The sequence below is a fragment of the Notechis scutatus genome, chromosome 5 (genome assembly GCF_049901735.1).
Source record: "Notechis scutatus isolate UNSWTSFEM ecotype Mainland chromosome 5, rNotScu1.2, whole genome shotgun sequence".
NCBI lineage: Eukaryota > Metazoa > Chordata > Lepidosauria > Squamata > Elapidae > Notechis > Notechis scutatus.
Genome location: NC_142013.1, coordinates 84,815,748 through 84,836,232, shown reverse-complemented (window position 1 = coordinate 84,836,232; position 20,485 = coordinate 84,815,748).

Here is a 20,485-nt window from a genome sequence, read left to right as displayed (position 1 = left end):
AATTGTATTAAACTGTTTAATATGGACATTCTTTTCCTTTTTGCCCTTCCTCATAAAATTGATCCTGCTTCTTCTGTATGTATGAGGAGGTTAGAATACTGGTAGGTTAGAAACTTTAGTCACTTTTAGGATTTAGCATTGTCTTGTTTCCCCCCAGAACCTCCTGGAATCACTCACTGTGGTGGAGTGAGGTTCCTGGGAGGATGAGCAAAGAATCAGAGTATACTAACTATATTATAGAATACTATACTAAATCTTGACTTATTTTATTCTTCTCTGCAAGCTTTCAGGCTCAGTGAGGGGCAGCTGCTATTTCTCAAGCCAATCTCTTTATATGGTTGTTTTTATAAGGGTAAAATAAAGCAGCTTGCAAATTCAAATCAAGAAAACAAATAAATGAAGGTGTATTATCAAATAGCAATGCCTGGGAAAAGGAACTAAAATCAAATGATCGTTGCATTAGGTAACAGAAGATTGAAAGGAAAAAGGCTAGAATGTCCTTTCTGTCATTCTTCCTTTATTTTTCAAATTTATCTAGCTGCTCGTCTCATATATGTGTCTCTGGTTGGCTTATAAGCAATTAAAGCAAATATAAAAGCATAAAAAAGAACAGGAGGAAGGAGGGAGAGCGGAGGGCAGGGGGAAGGGAGGGGTAGGTGTGGGAGAGGAGAGAAGAGAAGAGAGGGTGGGAGAGAAAGAAGAAGAGGAAGGGAAAGGAATGGGAACTGAAAAGGGGAGGGGAGAGGAAAGGGGGAGAGAGAAGGCTTATAAACAATTAAAGCAAATATAAAAGCATAAAAAAGAACAGCAATTTAAAAAATAAAAAAGCCCAATATAAAACATACTTTTTTAAAAAGCCTTCATAAAATACATAAAAGTCACAGCCAAGGTAATCTATTCATCCAAGCAATCAGAACAGCCCTTCCAACAGCCCTAGCCCACTGCCACCTCCCCATGCTCATCGACAAAACCATCTCTTCGGGGACCTTGCAAAAAGCCAGTGGAGTTGGGGCCAATCTGTTCCCTGGAGAAGGGGAGATGATGTTCCCCAGTACAGTTGAACTTTTAATTGTAAATGACACAAGCAAGATTGCTATTCATTTTTGTGGAACAGTCTTCTAATTCTGTGTTTTGTCTTTGTCTTTGTGACTTCTATCATATTCATAGTTTCTGCTGCCCTTGGGTGCTGGGAACACCCATAGGCATCCAAATAAACTTAGGTTTCCTGAAATCTGGCAAAACAAAGGACCATATTCTGGGAGGAGGCCCTATTCAAAAGCCACCAACCTTGCTTAATTCTCAGGACCGGTATTGCTCTTTTCTTACCTTAATTCTTTTAATGGCATGCCAGTAGATTGAATGACTAGACCACTCATTTTAAATGCCTTCTACTTTTGTTTTAAACAAAAGCCAAGACCCCTGACCAGAAGAACAAGTTCTTCCTTTGTCCTCACCACAACAGGGACTTCTTCCTTTATTTGTGCTTAAGCTCCTTCTGTTTTGAATTGCAGCTGAAGTTTTGCAAGTCCCGTGAGGTCCATAAACCTTACTGCGGTCAGATCACTTAGCAAATTTTTGCTATTTATTTGTAGAAGGAGCACCAGACTGCAAACACTATGCTATTTTTTCCCCTGTTAGGTTAGCAACTGGATCCAAAATTGATTCAAGAGATATATTTTTTTCAGATGCTCAGTCATGCTAAATACCTACTGAGAATGAATTAATTTTTTAAGGAACTAATCCCATGTCATTTAGCTTGCCAATACTTGTCATTTCTGTGAGTGAAGAACCTGCAATTGACTTTGAGAGGGTTTTGATTGCTCAGCTATTGCTCATGTAGTCAAAACACTGTATCCATAGTCACTATACCACACTTGCTAACTGGAGAAACAAAGCCAGGCTTCATCTTTTTCATTATCTTCATTCTTGATCTCAGCTTTTAAAGACATTCATGAAATGTCATGGTTTGCATTCACAACTGATGGCAAGAGCTGTAATTAAACAAATAACTATTGCAATCACTATATTAAACATACCACACAACTGAGCTTGGAATGTGAAAAAAATGTGAAAAAAATCCATTGTTAACAAGTACTGTTTTGAGTTATCCATTCATATAGAAAGAAAAGAAAAAGATTTTCAGAAATTACTCATATTGACTAGGAGCTGAAGAACTTGCTAATGTTTAAAGAGGAATCTATATGGTATGATCTTCATATGTTCAGTATTTATGGGTTCCAAAGAAATAAATATCAGCATGCTTGCAGACCCTCAATATATCACACCTATCTTTTCTTAATTAATTTTTTTTTTCCTGCAACTATATATTCAGAATTTCCTTTCTTGACTATTGTTTTAATGTTTTATGTATACGTGCATTTATTTATTTAGTGCAACTTTTATAACACTTCAATCAGTTGAAAAGTGGTTATGAATTGCTGTTTCCTTCTTCATCAGACTGATGATTGCTTCATACTTTTTCTACTAAAAACATTTTTAAAAAAACAGAATTAAAGGAATCACATTGAAAATGGGTGCACGTTCCATTTATGCTAATTATTCAGAATGAAAAGTTTCCATTTCAGTGAGCCTCATTGGTATTCTGCAGTGAACTTGACTGGGAAAAAAGACAAGGAAATGGAGTTGTTAATCCGCCAACTGCTTTTAACTAAAAAAAGGATAGCAATTTAAATAATATTACATTGTTAATTTTTCTTTGCTTTGCGATTGTATGACTTTGTTCGTCATAAAATAACTGGAAAGTCTCTTTGCATAGTGCCAGGGGAATCTATGCTAAAGAACGCTACTATCTGCTTCTCTTTCCTTGATTAATTCCAAATAGTGGGACACAAGTTATATAACAAAGAAACCTCAGTAGTTTGTGTGAATATATTGGCTCTTAAGCTCATGGGATTTTTTTTTCTTAAATCATGGCTGCTGTGGTTAAATCTGTCAATATTTAACGGTGCCCGTGACACCATGAAATATTCAGAAAACGTATGGAAAGGGCGCCTTGATAGATAAAGGAGGAAAGTTGAGAATCAAAGTGTGAATCAAAATTACTTAGTAAAATAAACAAAGAAAGGAAAGGCAGACATTTGCTGAAACAGTTATTCATTTGGCCAAGGAAACTAAATCTGGCTGATTCCTAATGCTTACCTGTTGTAAGACTAATTTTTCCATGTACAAAATACTCTAGGGAGTGGGTTTTTCTGCCCTCAAACCACAAGGTGGGAAAATATCTTTCTGTACAAGACTGAACCAGCCATTTGTAGTTTTCATGCCATAAAATGCTTGAAATAAATGTGTCTTCTGTTATAAAATAATCTGTAAGTAAGAAACAGAAAAAAAAAATCATGTAAAGATTAAAGGTTTCAAACAGATTCACTGATTTATCATTTTTTTATCCTGCCTTGTTATAAATAATTCAAAGTAGCGAGAATGCTTAAGACTCCATCCTCCCCCCCCACACACACACACACAATAACAACCCTGTGAGGTTGGTTGGGCTGAGAGAATATGGCTGGCTCAAAGTCATCTAGCTATCTTTCTTGCCTAAAGCAGAACTAAAATTGATTTAATTTTAATCTATGTCATATTTTGATCTCATTTGTTTTTTTTATCTCAAAATCCTGAGCTGGGCAGAAGGGCATAGTCTTAACAGATCAATGTACAGGTATAGTTCAAATATTTCATTCCATTTTCAAATTTCATTTTTATTTTTATTGAACTTTTTCAAATTTTAAAAACTCATATACAATCTTTGTAGCATTACACATTACTTTTATACATTAGTTGTAGCACACAAACCAACTAAAGCCTTCCAAAACATCCTAAGTAAACCGAAAGGCCCAGCAGCTCTAGAAGAAGAAAAAATGGGAGCTCTTTACAACATACAGGGTAAGGATTGCAACAGCCACTACATAGGACAAACAGGCGGAAGACTAGAAGCAATGGTGGGCTGCTACCGGTTCGGACCTGATCTAGTTCCGGTGGGCTGCTACCGGTTCAGACCTGATCTAGTTCCGGTGAGCAGTTGGTCCCATCCACCAACCCCTGCCCTTTCCTGTCCTATATTTCCCTGTTTTTTAGCTCAGCTAATTCACGTGGCACAGTGGATTGCCACGCCTCAGCTGTTTTATTCACCAGTGCTGACATAGAAGGTAAGTTTTTAAGCTTAAAATGGGTGGTTTTTGAACGCTTCATGTGCGTTCACTGAATTGGTTGTTAAACCAGCTTCAGCCCACCGCTGACTAGAAGAGTATATCCATTAACTCCAGTTAGGAATGAGAAGAAATGAAGAAAACCCCTTAATTTCACAACACAATAACAGACTTAACCATAGTTTCAACTGGGAAAGTGTGACCATCCTAGACCAAGCCAAATTCAAAAATGCTAGAAATTTCCTGGCAGCCTGGCACTCTGACAAATCAGCCATCAACAGGCAGGTAGATAGTAGCAAGATCTACAGACAATTCAAAAGACACAATCAACAAGCCAAAAAAGGAACAAATATCAAAACACCTCACCAGCAATCACCACCTGGATGAGCAGAAATTAACACCAAGATTAAAATCATACCACAATGCAAGAAGCAAACAATACCCCAATCAAACTAACAGTAAACAGCCCAACCAAGGAACCCCCAAACCACTCCCACACACAACGACAGGTTACAAGAATATAAAAGGAAATAAAACCTCATTCTCTTCCAACACTGAAGATGTTACCTAGTTTGGTAATGAAATATCTGTAAGAAAACATCGAAGTTCAGAGAGAACCAAGAACCTCTAAGTTTTATGCTTTCTTTCATTCATTAAATATGAATATAGAAGAAGAGATTATGAAGGTTTCTAATTATCAAATTATCAACCAAGTGCAAAAATAATCTACAATTCCCAAGGAATCTAAATGACATTCCTACGTTTTCTTTTTAACAATGTTGCCTTCTTGGAGAAACAGAATATAGATAATCCTAAATACTTTAAATTGTAGTTTAGAGTGAACAAGGGTTCATATTTGGATAATAAAGCAAAGATTGTGCCAGCTTTATAATTTGAGACTAAATGGATATCAGTAGGAAGAAAAGCTCACTACAGTGCAGATTCATCACAGGTTTGGCTAGAAGGACTGGTTGTTCATCATCCTTTAAACAACTGTGATCATTAGCCTGTCATTTCAAATTCTTCATGGTCTAATAGTTGGCTGAGAGAGAGAGGTAGCCAGCTAAATAGCAGAATAACAGAGCATTCCCACATGAGCTGAGGTAGGGCTTTATTTGGCAGTTGATCTACCAGCCTCAAAATCATGCTAGCTTACTGTGGATGAAAAGAGAGAGCATCTCTTTGGTTTTATTTAATTACCATAGTTTACACTCCTAGTCCTTTGTTAGAGAGCAAAAAAAAAAAAAGAGTTTGGAGTTGTAAGGAAGATGACCTTGACAGAAATATACAAGAACTTTTGGCTCAGTACATAAAAAAAATGGGAAAACGTCTAATTTGACTCCCATCCCTAGCAAAAGAGAAACAATTATCTATCTCCCCTATCAACTAGGCATCAAGGCCACCCTGAACAACAGCACTAGGCAGCAATGGCCTGGGCTTCAACCTCAGCCCTCCTGCCCCCACTGTCACTTGAAAAGGTCACCTTGCACCATTGTGTAGCAAGTTGTGCAAGACTTGGGGGATGGCATGATTATCATAAGAGCCCAGCACTCCCCAGGGTCTGCCACACACTTATCTTCAGGCAGTGTTCTCTCTCTGGTGAGAGCCCCAAGCCTACTAAGGCTGCTTCATGAATTGACAGAAATATGCAAGAACTTTTGAAGTTTTTTTTGAACTCTTGAAACCACTACAGAGAATCCACTTCTGCAACCTGTAACAACCATGTGGAAGCACACACCATTCTTGGGCAACTTTTGGAGACTCCAGAGGCCATGCAAAAGTATGTCCCATTCTCGTGCAGCTACTGCAGCCTCTGAAAATTAGCTGTTGCGGATCACCAGCAGCCTGTGCAGATGGCAGCAGAATTGGACAGTGGGAAAGAATGGGGACCAGTGCTGGAGTCTGGAGAGGACTTGGACGAGGATGCAGAGATGGGACCAGAACCATTTGGGAGTGGTGTGCTGACTCCGGAGCCTCCAGAGTCTGGCAGCAGCGAGGAACCAAGGCAAGAGCAACTGAGACAAAAGGGGCAACTTGGGAGTAAGGCTGGGAGATGATAACCCCTCCCATAAGATATAATGGAAAGGCAAAGGTGAAGAAACCTTTGTAGGAAGCAAAGTCATTCTTTCTGTTTGGATTAATCCTTGAAACTCTGTGTGGACTTTGTACTTCGATTAGTTTTTTATAGTTCATTTGGCACTTTTGTTGTTGGCAGCAATTCAAAGGAGAGAAAGGTGGGTGCTTATCTTGAGGGACTGTTTGGAACTCATTATAGGCTGGGAATGAACATAATTCCCAGCATTGAAATAAAACAAGAGTTGTTTTAACTAAGCGTGTGCTTAATTATGGTCACAGGAAGCCTTGGTCAGAACATTGGGTGAGCATGAAGCATGTTTTTGAGAATAGTTTTTGTTGGGTGTTGGTGAACACTGGTATGTCAGCCCAAATGTCATAGCATGTCATATTTGGCATATGTGTCATCTGTTCACATCACTGACCTCGGCAAAGAAGACTGAAACATTTTTAAATTCTAGTAAGCAGATAAAATTCAGAAATTTTACTCTCCCTAATTCACTGGGGTATAACAACAAAAGGAAATTAAGCACAATCAGACTTTCAAGGTTCTATTACTATAGACAATTCTGATAAAGAGTAGTCTTCCTGTGGGTTTGTCTGGTCTAGCTAGTGAAGCTACTGGGCTGAGAGATGAAAGACCAATTTTATATGTGAAGATCTTGTTTTTATGGACATACAGAGACATTTCAGTAGTCTCCTTCAACTCACGCTCCACATCTGAGGATTTCATAGACCCACATATATGCAATTTTAATTACAAACAGTACAGAATGTATTTATCATTTCTGTCTTGTGGATTTATTTTTTACTTCCCAACCTAACCTTCAGCTCTGGTATTCTCTGGTGGCCTGTCAACCAGATGATAATGAGGCCTGACCCTGCTTATCTTCTTAAAGTAAATCATGGGCTATTTATTGCAACTTTAGTTACTGAAAGGGAAAAAGAAGGAACCAAGGGTAAGCACTTCAAAATCATATTTATTTCAAAAGAAGATTTTTAAGAATGTTCTTGATGCTTACATTGAAATCTGTATCTTGAAAATATATATCTTAGGTACTGGTTTCTGTTTCAAATAAACCTCTATTCCAAGAGCTATCACACAGCTTGGGCTTCTCTAACCAGCCTTATCATAAAAGAGAAGAAAAAAGTTTGCAAAAAATGTTGAAGAGAAAAGAACTGTAAAGTATCTTATCTGCCCAGAAGAAACCATCTCCAGGGGATGATGATGATTGCCCATTAGGGTGGTAGTAGTAGAAATAAATCATATTCAAATACAGTGGCTAGACTACTGAGAAAAAAAGCTGAGGGTTTTTTTTTCAGCAAAGCTAAACAAGCAAATAAAAATCCTAAACCAAAATTGGAATTGTATTAGTGTTTCGGTTTAAAGGATGAGAAGGTGGACATAAACAGAATGAAGCAGAAAGGACTAATGAAATACAGTAATCTTTAGTATTAGTCTAGGAACGACAGGGGAAATATGCTTTATGGTACTATGGGAATGCACACCATGCAGAATATTATGGCAAACCAATTAGAAATTTCAAAGAAAAAATATACTACAACAGTGCTGTGAGAATCCTAGGACCCTGCCCCAGAAAGATTGGTGTCAACCTCCCACAGATAAACCAAACAGGAAACATGGCAAGATAAACCAACTTTATTATAAACCCGCATGAGCAGAATCTTCCAAAACTCAAGGCACACATTTTCACCACTACTTTTAACTGCTTGATCCATTAGGATCCTTCCTAAGTTTGCTCCTCTGACTGTCAAGACATTGTACCTCCTTCTCTCCTATCTGATTGTTTCCTAGGTAGCATCGCTTTCCCTCTGTCCCCAGGGTCATTCATACATTCCACTTAAACCATTTTATATAAATTGAAAAGTTATTAAAACTCAGATAAGAAGTTCAACCTATATGCATTTACTGACTATAAAATAATCTCTGAATCAAAGGCTTGGAAATGGTTAATATAGTCCATATTTTTTTTAAAGGATTGGGAGGTTGTGTTACAAATCAAGTGACTGGAATATTGGAAAATCCAGCATTGCTGTATTGTACTTTCTTATTCTTTTGACTATTGAAAGCAATAGGTATAGTTAAAGTTAGCTTAACAAGGAGTGCCTATTTGGATTATTTCTGTCAGGTGTGAGCAACCAGGTCTACACATAAAGAATTCAATTAGCTGATTAATTGCCTATATATAGAAATCTTCTCAGACTAGTAATTTGCACCTGAGTGGGACTTGATAGGGTTCAACAGCATTCAAGGAGGGTCAGACATTGCTATCATGTGCCCATGTAGGGATTCTAGACTAAGTCCATGTTTAACTCCTCGCCCTGGCTCTGGCTCAGCCAGTCTCTCTTCTACAATTTCACCCCAAGCGATTTACTGTGCCTTTTAGAATAATCTAATCATCCTTGTGCCAAAATAATTATAACAAGGATAGACATTATGTTGCTTCAAGTATGGCTGGCTGAAATTATTAAGTTGCTATAACTCAGTAATAGGAAAACATCCTTTAACTTCTTTAATTCTATCTGGCGTGCTTCTAATTGATTACATTGATAATCTTGGGCTATTATAATTTCCAGTCCCAGCTTTTTGATCCCACAATCATGTCTCCCTCTTCTCTGATAATGAACTTGACATCCTTCCAGCTTCATATGGTTTAGCAGATCCATGGCCTTTAATTTTTTCACATTTAAATCAGGTATTTTAATTTTCTGTGTAATAGTAACATCATTATAACAATTCTTCTTCTTTGCCATGATAAGCACCAGTTTGCAGAATGCTTTCTGTGTATACCTCAATTATTTCTATTTTATGATTTAATTTCATTTTACTTTATTTAGCTTTATTTTTGTGTGCATATTCTGCTGGATAAAGCAACACCCACATTAATAAGAAGGACTATTTTTGTAGAAAAAGAATCAATATATGTATTTGCCATCGCCCTATAATGGGTAATCTATTCTTGCTATGGTTTTAGTATGTGTCAAAAATTAAGTAATAGAGATAATTTGTTGGATGCAGATAAAATCACTAATCACAGAAAGGCTCCTTACCAGTGGTGGGATTCAAAATGTTTTACTATCGGTTCTGTGGGCATGGTTTGGGAGGCATGGCAGGGGAAGGATATTGTAAAATCTCCATTCCCTCCCCACTCTTGGGGGAAGGTTACTGCAAAATTCCATTCCCTCCGTACCTCACTAACCTGTTTTCCAGCTCCAGTCTCCTGTGCAGGGGAACAAAAGAAGACCCAGCCGATCAGCTGGGACTCAGGAGGCAGGGAATAGATGGGGGCAGGGCCAGTCAGAGGTGCCATTTGCCAGTTGTCTGAACTATTCAAAATTTCTGCTACCGGTTCTCCAGAACTGGTCAGAACCTGCTGAATATTACCTCTGCACCTTACCAGAGGTGGTATTCAGCAGGTTCTGACCAGTTCTGGAGAACCAGTAGCAGAAATTTTGAGTAGTTCGGAGAACCGGCAAATACTATCTCTGACTGGAGATTTTACAGTATCCTTCCCCCTGCCACGCCCACCAAGCCACACCCACAGAACTGGTAGTAAAAAAAAAATTGAATCCCACCACTGCTCCTTACCATATTAGTAGTCCTTGCATAGACTGAAAATTGATTATATAAGTTTGAAAGAGTACTAATAAACACACTTTAGGATCAAGACATACAAAAGGTAGGGATACTTTCTATAAAAAGTATCATCTTCCATACATTGAGATCTTGAATTAGTTAAAATACCTTCTTGAAACCAGATGGATGGGGGGAGGGGCAATAGAGAATGGTATCATATTAGGAAGTACATTTTAATCAGATTTAGCCTGTTTGCAATCTAATCTTTTTCATTTTCTGAACAAACTACGTTTGTAAAAAGCAGGTCAGATACCAACACAGAGAAAAGAAAATAGGATGAGATGACAAGCTTTTTGTCTGTGTTGTTTTTGCATTTACCTCAACAGGATCACCCTGTTCAAATTTAGCATCTTTGGTAAAATGCTAGTAGAAATCATCAGTTACCATACTTAATAAACATTATTTTGCTGCTCCAACATACACACTTCTAAATTTTGTCTGCCATTTATGTTAGTATACCATACAATTGGATTGATTTCTTTTAAAAAAATATAGCTGACTTTGAGGCCTTGAAGGGATATATTTAGTTTGGCTATATTTAGTTTGACTTTGCCAGTCTTGAAGAGGGAAAAACCTGCAAAAAAAAAGTTCAAAAGCTGAATAAATGTTATCAACCTATTGACCTAGCCTGTATTTTTTTAATTAATGAGACTCTTATAGTGATTAATAATTTTAAAACAAGAAACACGTCCTGAGAAAGCATCTTTAAGTAGATTTTTATTGATTATTATTACAGTACTTAATTACTATAATATTACTTTCTCATCCATTGAAGTGCTTACACAAGATAAAATACATCAAATTATTATAAAGGTTTCTATTTGTATCACAGCAGCTATAGTAAAAAATGCATTCCTACTTATACTTAAAAGCCTTGGGAAAATGAAAATGTTCTACTACTCCAGAATAGACATTATACAAGAACTATGCCAACTGTTAAAGAATGGTAATGTTACCACCAAAGAATTGCTATCCCTAATCCCTTTATAACAAACTCCTAAATATCTTTGTAATTGGTAATCAAATAGATTATTTCAGAGGAAGTTGATCTTTAGGTATCTTTGTTACTAGTCATTCAAGTATTTTAATATATAAATTAATGTTTTGAATGATGTTCAGAGACAAATGAAAAATTACTGCAATTCTTTCACAGTTGGTGACATATTCCATATGAATAGTTCCAGGAAGTTTCTGAGAAGCTTTCAAAGCCGTTGTTTATAAATGTACTGCATCAAATAATATCTCTTAACAAATGAGGATTAAATATCTTTATTTAGAAAAAAGAGCTACTGTAGCTAATAAAAGGTACTTTGTACCATGATAATCATTTCAGTCTCTAAAAAGACAACACCAAAACTGAATGCATCCCAGACCACAACTCAAAGATTCTCATTGTGTCCATTTTTTTTACAAAATTCCATAGTTTTAATTGTTGATTTCTAAATGTCTTCAGTCAGTCTCTAGATCAGAAACTTGCTGAATATTTCCATGAAATGTGGTATCTACTGTATATAATTACATCTATAGGAGTTAACTATTTCCATTACATGGAATAATGCAATGTAGAATTTAAGAGGAGTAAATAAAAACTAGCTCCAGTGTATAAAGAGAAAAACAATCAAAGATAGGGGGAAAGATGTCATGGCCAAGAAGGGCCCAGGGATACCAGCAGATTGTGCTGGAGAAACTTAAATCTTTAGTTTCCAAAATGTGACACTATCAGACCATTCCCCTGTCATTACAGAGCTTCCCAACCAACAAAGGTTTTAGAAAGTTTGACAGACCACACCAGCCATGGTACTGTATTCTACAAGTTAGGAGCAAAAATGCCAGTAATGCAAAAGGGACAGCAGCTGTACATTCTCAACCAGGAGAGGATTCAGACAATGTGCCAATCACCACTTCATTGCTGGAACTAGCCATCTCCGTGCACTGTGTTGTTTTGTTTTGAAAATTTTATTTGGGTTTTCACAAAAAAACAAACAAACCATAATACAAATAAAACATCTTTGTTTGAAAATAGCATGGTCCCGGGTTACACTTCTTTATACAGACACAAACTCAATTTCATGTTTACTTTTATGTTCTATTCCATATGTTATTACTGTTTTACATTTTCTACATAGTTTTTCTCCTCTCTTAATTTTCTCAATTTTATCTCATATCAATTCAAATCATTATATTTATACTTTTGTCTGTCCTGTTTCAATTTCTTATTTTCTTTTCTCATTAAACAAATTTTCTCCTGTAGTTACTAATTGGAGTATGACACCTTTATATCTTTTTAATTTTATCCATTCAACTCTTATTTAAGCTTCAATATATACCTTAAGGTTATAACATTCAATATAATACATAACTTCTAATCGAATTCTGCTTGGTACATTCTTATAATACACACTATATTCTTTAAAAAAAAAAGAAAGAAAGATTGTAAATATATGTAATTATAAACCCTCATTCTATTCCAAGTCAGTTCTATCATTAATATTCATTAAAATCTTAACATCTTTAACATTACTTTTCAATTAAATATCATACTTCCTTGGGAACACTTATAAGCTTTCCGTAATTAATTTTTTTCCCCTATTTCTCTTCCCTTATATTTTATAAAACATTAAATGATTAAAATGTTCCCATCCTTTCCTAATTCAATTCTCTCATTCATTTTATTTCATTTATTTATTAACAAACATTTCACTAGATTACAATAACTATTTTATCCATCATTTTAATCATACATTGTTTCACATTTTCTAAAATTATTTCTATTTCTAATATAACAATACTATCTTATGTACCTTTGCAGAATCCCTTTTTCAATTAAATTTTCACCCATTATCTCTAAATAGGCCGTTTCTCCATATCTTGTTTCTGTCCTTTATAACTTCTTTTCCTTTCCTTCTTCCCTCTCTTCTTCTCCTTCCCCTTTTTACCCCCTTGTCTCTCTACTTCTAATTCTCTCTTCTGTATTCCCCTCTTCTGTTGCTTTCTAATATTATACTTATTTTTCAAGTTGTTATTCCTTTTCTTGGTTGTTTTTTCAAATTTTAAACTTTTCATTCTCTTTCCCCCCTTTCCTTTTTCCCCCCACATAAAATTACTTGTTCATTAAAGATGGCTTCTTCTTTGTCCCAGTCTTCTTGTTCTGCAGGCATTTCTTGTTGTTTCTCATAGTTCGAGATCTCCATTTCTAAGAATTGAAATACGAAGCCAAAAGAACCTCTCCCTTCTTGTGCATCTTCTTTGTACTTTTTAAGTTCCATTTTCAGTTCATCTACAAGTAGTGCCATTTTAAACACTTTTAAACAACCACCCAATTGATTTTAGTCATTCAAATGCAATAACCAAAAATCCAGAGATCAACAAATAATCCAAATACTTCCAAGCTGTTTCTTCATGCTTCTTTTTTCCACTTTCTCTTCCTGGGGTTCTACTATTTTGTTGCCAAGTTTCAGTTAAAATGTATCTTTTAGAAGTCTTGTTGAGGTTTTCCTGTAAATTCCTTTTAATTCCAGACAGTCTCCTCCCTTTTTTCCAGATCCTGCCCTTTTATTCTTTTTCTCTCCTTTCCTGCTTTTAAAAGGTTTTAAGTATCCAGAAATCTTTATTATCCCTTTGACATTTTATTTTCAGCTTAAATGCCTATTGATGTCAAAGTGGATTTTTTTTCCAATTTCATATTTAGATCTCTTAGCTGTCAGTATAGGGAAAAGAAGAGAAGAAAGAAAAAAAAACCAAATCCTTTCCCTTTTCTCTCTCCTTCGCTGCTTCAAAATCTTCTTTGGGAACAACATTACTTTTTTTTTAGTTTAAATTCCAGGGTACCTTAGTTGTTGCTTTTGCAGTTTAACTCAGTCAACCAAAACTTTCTCTTCTTATCTTCCTCCTGCACATTCTTTTCCAGTCGAGTTCTTCTGAGGTGGCCATTTCTGACCACCGCTGCAACCGCCTTCGGGAAAGGGAGTAATGGCCAGCTGAGGAGGAGAGATGCGGCTTTCCTCAACCCTGCTGTCAGTCTCCCCCCTCTTCACCACCTCTACTGGGTGGCTTAGGCCCGAAACCAGCCGGCTCAGGGCGCTCCAGTGGCGAGCACCGATCGAAACCACGCATGATCGTGGTTTCAGTCTGTCCGCGAAGAGGCTCAAACCGGACGTCCCGTACACTGTGTTTTGTATCTCTGATTTCTGTTAGTCTCTTGACCTGAGCTTTTTCCTGACTCAGACTTTGGCTCACCCGTTGGCATTCCAAGATTATGCTATGCTCCCAATGTCAGACCATTTAACTTATCTAACATCTCTTTGGCCCTTAGAAAGCTCATCATGTGCTGCTTACTTCTAAGCTGTGACTCAAGCATACCCTGACATCTACTTAGTGCCAACTTCCCAGAAAACCTTGCATACACATCCTGCCTGGCAGGTGCTGCTCCAGCATTCATCCTTGCTTCAAAAGCAGGGCCGCAAAAAAGGCAACACATGAAGAGGAGATGTGATGGATCGAAGGAAGGAAGAATTGCAAGGTTAGGAAAATATGGATATATGGAAAACTATAGTGCCATAGTTAATGGTATGAAGTAAAAAGGTAAAGGTTTCCCTGTCAGTCATTTCTGACTCTAGGACATGGTACTTATCTCCATTTCTTGGCCAAGGAAGCCAGGAAAGACAATTTCCATGGTCATGTGGTCAGAGTGGCTATATGCCAAAGATGCACAGAACACAGTTACATTCCTACTGAACTTGTACATATTAATCTTATTGCATTTGCATGCTTTCAAACTGTTAGGTGGGCAGGAGCTGGGGCAAGTAATGGGAGCTCATGCCATTGCATGGAGCTTGGGTCTCAAACCCTGTCAGGTTTCTAGCTGAGAAGCTCAACATATTTAAGTGCTGAGCCATCGGGCCCCTGGTGTGAAGTAGATTTAGCTATATTTCCTTTTCTTATCTCATACCTTTAATTGCCTACTGCATTTGTTTACTATTAGTTACTCCCTTTTTGAGCATCTTTACCTAAAAACAATGGCTTGCATGTTGATTTCACAGCGCTGCACTAAATAAAATAGTCCAGATTTACTTTAATTTCAAGCACTTTACAAAATTTAAGAAAGGTATTTCATATTTTAAGATATGCATCATCAAAGCAGGGATGTATATTTTTTTATAACTAATTTTTGCTCTTATGCAGTAAATTAATTAATTGATATCCATTGTGCTGTAGTAACAATCAGTTATATATTCTTAAATAGCAGGTACATTTAAACCTATGTACTTGTCTGTATATATATCCACATACAGACAATATTTATCTGCCTTCTTGAAATGCATGAAGTATAATTGGAAATTTCTTTATGACTTTTGTAAAAGATTGTGTCTAACACAGTTTTTTTTCCCCTTAAACATAGAAAACCATTTAACAGTAGGGGAAAAATATAAATTTGTGATTTAGTCAGGATATTTTAGATTACTACTTGTGTGACTATTGTTTTAAAAACATTTTCTAGTCATTTGAGATTATAAAAGAGAATTTTCACTGTATTATAACAGCCTCCTTCATATAGCAATACAACATTAAGAAATTACATCATCAACATTTTAAGGCTGCATTTTAGGTTCTGCCTAGTTACATTAGCATCACACACATCTATTTTCTTGAACAAACAGATTTCCAGAAATAGAAACCCAATGAATTTTAGTGCCAATTTTAGCTTACTTTTGTTATTGCTCATACATAGCCCATCAGAAGAGATTTCCATAGCACACCAGAAAATTGGGATATATAATCTATAGCTTTTCATGCATTCCCCATGCTAAAATGATTTTATGGTTTGGCAGGCTTGCTTACCAGGCACACAAGTATCTTATCTGAGCTATTTTTATGCAGTAAATTTTGTAAGTGCTATGTGCCAGCCAGAGATATCATGGAATAGAAGTCCAAAGCAAGTATTTAGTTTTGTCAGCAACCATAATATTGAAGGACTTGAAGGATTTTCTCACTGCCCCACTGGAATCACATCAGCAGCAATATCTTGGCGTACCAAGTTAAAATGGGATAAAAACACGTCAAAAACAAAAAATAAAAAGAGGGGGAAAATCAAGTAAGACCACCATATGTAGTAGCAATATACAGGGAAAATAACTCAGTTATTAAATATAGCATCAAATCTTGATCATACAGCCCCTTATTGTTCAGTTTAGCATTCCATCAGTATACCGCTGATTCAAATATGAAAGCAAATATATATACTCAATCCATCAAAAGTGAAATAATTATTTTACTTAATTTTTCACTTCAGTTATTATTTTGTACTGATGGGATCCAAAATATTAATATATTAATATTAATATATAGTGACATCTTTGAATATTATTATTCCTTCCCAAATTGTATTAACAAATTTGCAAACATTTGAATAGGATAAATTGGCTAGCAATATTTCATAAATATTTTCTAGAGACATGCTAATTCTAAAGGGAAATGTAATAAGCTCTATATGTAGCTACAGAAAGAATGTAGTTTCTGAAGGTTTCCTAACTGTCACTGATACTACAGACCTGTGTCTATAACATAATAAATTTCTGGACCATTTTCTACTCAATCCAATGTCAAGAAGATTCATGTGTCTTTCTGCTTATGGAATTAATACATGACTATTTTGGAAAAGAGGAGGGAAATCTCATCATATGCTTTAGAAAGGAACAAACCTTTAAATGTGCGTTCTGGGGTGTGTCTGTCTGTCTGTCTGTGTGTGTGTATGTGTGTGTGTTGATATATCACAGAATGTGTGCTCAGCTTTGTTCTGAAATTTCATTGGCTATTTTAACCTGTGACTTCTTCCTGTTGTTTGTAGTGTGTTGTATTCATAACAGGTTAATAGGAAGTCAAAGTTAGATATCAAGGCTAGTAGTTTAAGTGTTGGACTAAGAGTAAGATGACTCATATTCAGGTTCCAGTTCTTAGACAGACAAACTCACAGGATAACTCTGGGATACTCTCTCTCTCAACCAACCAACAACCAACCCACCAACCTATCCCACAGAGTCATAACTATGAGAATAATAAGAGGAGGAAGCACTGCATATGCCACTTTGAGATGGGATAGAGATGCCAGCAATAAATCAACTAATCCATGTGGTGTGGTATGGTGGTTAATGTGTTGGATTCAGATCAGGAAGACTCTATTTCAAATCCACCTTCAGTCATGGAAGCACAGTCTTGGAAGCAGGTGACATTTTGGTTCATTCTTTTTTTTTAGGTCCAATCTACCTTGTAGTTTTTGTTGTATGATAATAGGAAAAAGAGTGCTCTATCTTCTACTCTGGGGTTCTAAAAGAAAGACTGGATGTAATAAGTAGGTAAATAAACAAATAAACAAACAACAAGCAACTGTTTTATCCAATACTTCATATTGAATAAGATAAGATAACTTATCCTCATAAGTACTCTGCTGTATCATTATATAGTTCACTAATCTACAATTAGACATTTATTTAAGGATAGTTTTATAGCATAGATATTGCCTCAGTGCAATATCAGTGCAAATGATCTATTGTTTTTAGCAGTGTGATGTATAGGAAGGACAATCTACCTTACCACAGATCAACTAATACAAGCATCTCAGCCAGATTCAGGGTCACTGAAGCTACTCTGCATCAATCTGTTCCTATTTTTATAGTATAGTAACCTAGACTTCTGAATCTATAACCTGTATCTCCATATCCAAGGGTGAATTTGGGCAGTCTATATAAACCTGCATGTTCTATGATGACCCAACAAGCTTTAGTGTTATTTTAGATTTATGTTTTACCATTAGGGGTAGAAAAGGATAACTAACATTTAATGAGGGTGGCCTATCTGTAGGTAGAGTAATAATGCATAGGAGAGAAAGCATACCTTGAACAGCAGATCAATTTGCTAAGTAGGGTTTTGTCTATAATAGGAAATAATAGCATCCTATACCATATTTTGCAGTTCTCAAATCATTGGGAAACCTATTACATGTACTATTAAACTCATGTAAAAAGGGTACCATTAATATATTTATTAGTGTTAGATCAATATTCAAGAGGGAATCTGTGTTAAACAAAGCATTCAGTGCAAATATGGAAAAATCAATTAAGTGAAAGATAAAATGTCTATCTTGTTAATTATATACTGGGTGTAAAACTGTGTTTTTATTACTCCGTTGATTTTTAAATTTAAATTAAACCTGGAGCTATTTGCATAGCAATAACCTACACTGTTGTATTTAGTAGAGGTTTAATTGTCTTCCTTTAAAATATAAAGATATTCAATCAATTTATTTTGCCTAGGAAAGTGTAAACGCTAGTGCTAAAAAGCTGAAGGGAAACTATAGCATGAGTTTGGGGAATTATCTCACATTCAGTATTGGGTCTATTTAAAATTAGAGTTAAGATAGGTGGATAAAATTCACTCCTGCTGAAAAGAGGCCAGATATCTCAGGTCTCTTTCTATGCCATGTAAACTGCAAAGAGTGATGATGATGATGATGATGATGATGATGACGACGATGAGGATATGAAGGGCAGCTGAAAAACAATGGACCAATGAGGAAGCGGACCAGTTGTCCATGGGTCTCAGAACATCCTTCAGGAAATAGGAACCTGCTTTATACTGAGTCAAGCTACTGATCTATCTTATCTCAGTATCATCTAGGCAGGAAATATCCATGGTTTGAACCCAAACTCATTTTTTGCTACACTTAGGGTCAGATCTTGAAACCTTAAATATGAAACCAGGTGTTCAACTGCTGTGTTTCAATAGGATAGGATAGAACAGAACAGAACAGAACAGAACAGAACAGAACAGAACAGAATAGAATAGAATAGAATAGAATAGAATAGAATAGAATAGAATAGAATACTTTATTGGCCAAGTGCGTTTAGACACCTAAGGGATTTATCTCTGGGGCATAAGCTCTCAGTGTACATACAAACAACAAAGTAATATAATCATAAGATACTAGTAAGAGAAGGTAGTAGAAAAGATGAGAAGGATAATAATAATACTTAGCTAATTATTATTATTAGATAATAATAAAGCCATACTACATGGGCAAATATCCCAGAGTGCTGTGAGAATTAGGTTTCAGTGGAGTGATGGCACAAAGAAAAAAACTGCATCTAGTTGTTTTGGCATGCAGTGCTCTATAGTAGCGTCCTGAGGGGCGGAGTTGAAAGTTGAAATTTTGAAGGGATTCAAATGAAGGCAAAGTTGTTTCAGTAAATGGTTCTAACATTCTGACACCTCTTTTCAGGAGCAGAGCTCATATTTATACACTGTAATGTTTCTGTTGGCTTGTTATAGATTTTATGGTTATATTTATCACTGCTGAGTGTAAAAGGGTGGTGGGTATTGCTAATTTTATGTGAGACATACCTGTGATTATCAGTGATTATTAACACAACCTTGTAGGTAAATATTTTATAACTTGGGAATCTAAGGTGAAACTACCCCAAGCTTATACAAATCAGAAAAAAGGAAACATGTTTAAAAATTTAAATGCTTTGGATTTAGTTCCAGATATCTAGCCTGTTCTCTGATAATTTCCACATTCATCAAGTGGTGTCCAATGTAGAATTTTGTGAATCAGGCATTTCCCCATAATGTAAATATGAAACCACAATCTCACAAGCAGCAATAATAATCTTACCACAAGCTATGAGTAGATAACTGAAGCGTTTCCTCTGAATTGGAGAAAGTACATCAACTTATAAGTGAAGATATTTTATTTCAAATTTATTTTCAGAAGGTCATCTGATAACTCAACAGCTACAGGGGAAAAAGAGAGAAGTGTTTAGGACAAAATATAATTTGATTTTGGAGCAGTGATGGAGTCAGTAGACCAGATTTAGCTAGCCAAGCTTGCACATTTAGGTGGTGAATACTCCCACAGAAATCCCTATCCTTTCATAAAGTCTGTCCTTATTCTGTCCCATCACTGAGGAACTCCAGTGCTTCTGCCCAGTCCCTTCTAAAGTGGAGAGCACTGAGAACCTTAAAATCCATGCCTTTCCTGTCAAAGAGCATGAGGGCTAAAATAACCTGGAACCTTGAGGCATGATTTCCAAGAGGGAAAAGGAAGACCAGGCTCTTGGTAACTATTTTATCTTCAAATAAGTGTTCCATAGAGTTTTATTTAACAAAATTTATTGAAAGAGTACGGGAGAAAAAAATATACATTTCAGATACTAGATTTATCTTACATTAGAACTTGACTGATTTTTCAGTTCATTAGTGTGGATCTTTTCATAATAACTTTCAATTCAACTGTTGCACTTGCTGTTCCTTTTCCAAAGAATTGAGGAATATGTAAAGAGTTTTTTTCTGAATATTTCTCTAGCTCTAAACGCCATTACATAGGGTGAATCCTCAACTGTCACTTTAAATTTTGCTAAGACATTTGGGTCTTGTCTCATGCTTTCCTCTGAAGAAAGATGAGAGATGAAACTGTATGGCTCAAAATGTGATAATGCCAGGTGTATTGGAACTTAATCTAATAATAATCTGTGGTTCTGTCCAGTGCTTAGTTTGTTGTTTTAAAAGTTAAAATAGAAAATACTTTCAGTATAAAATT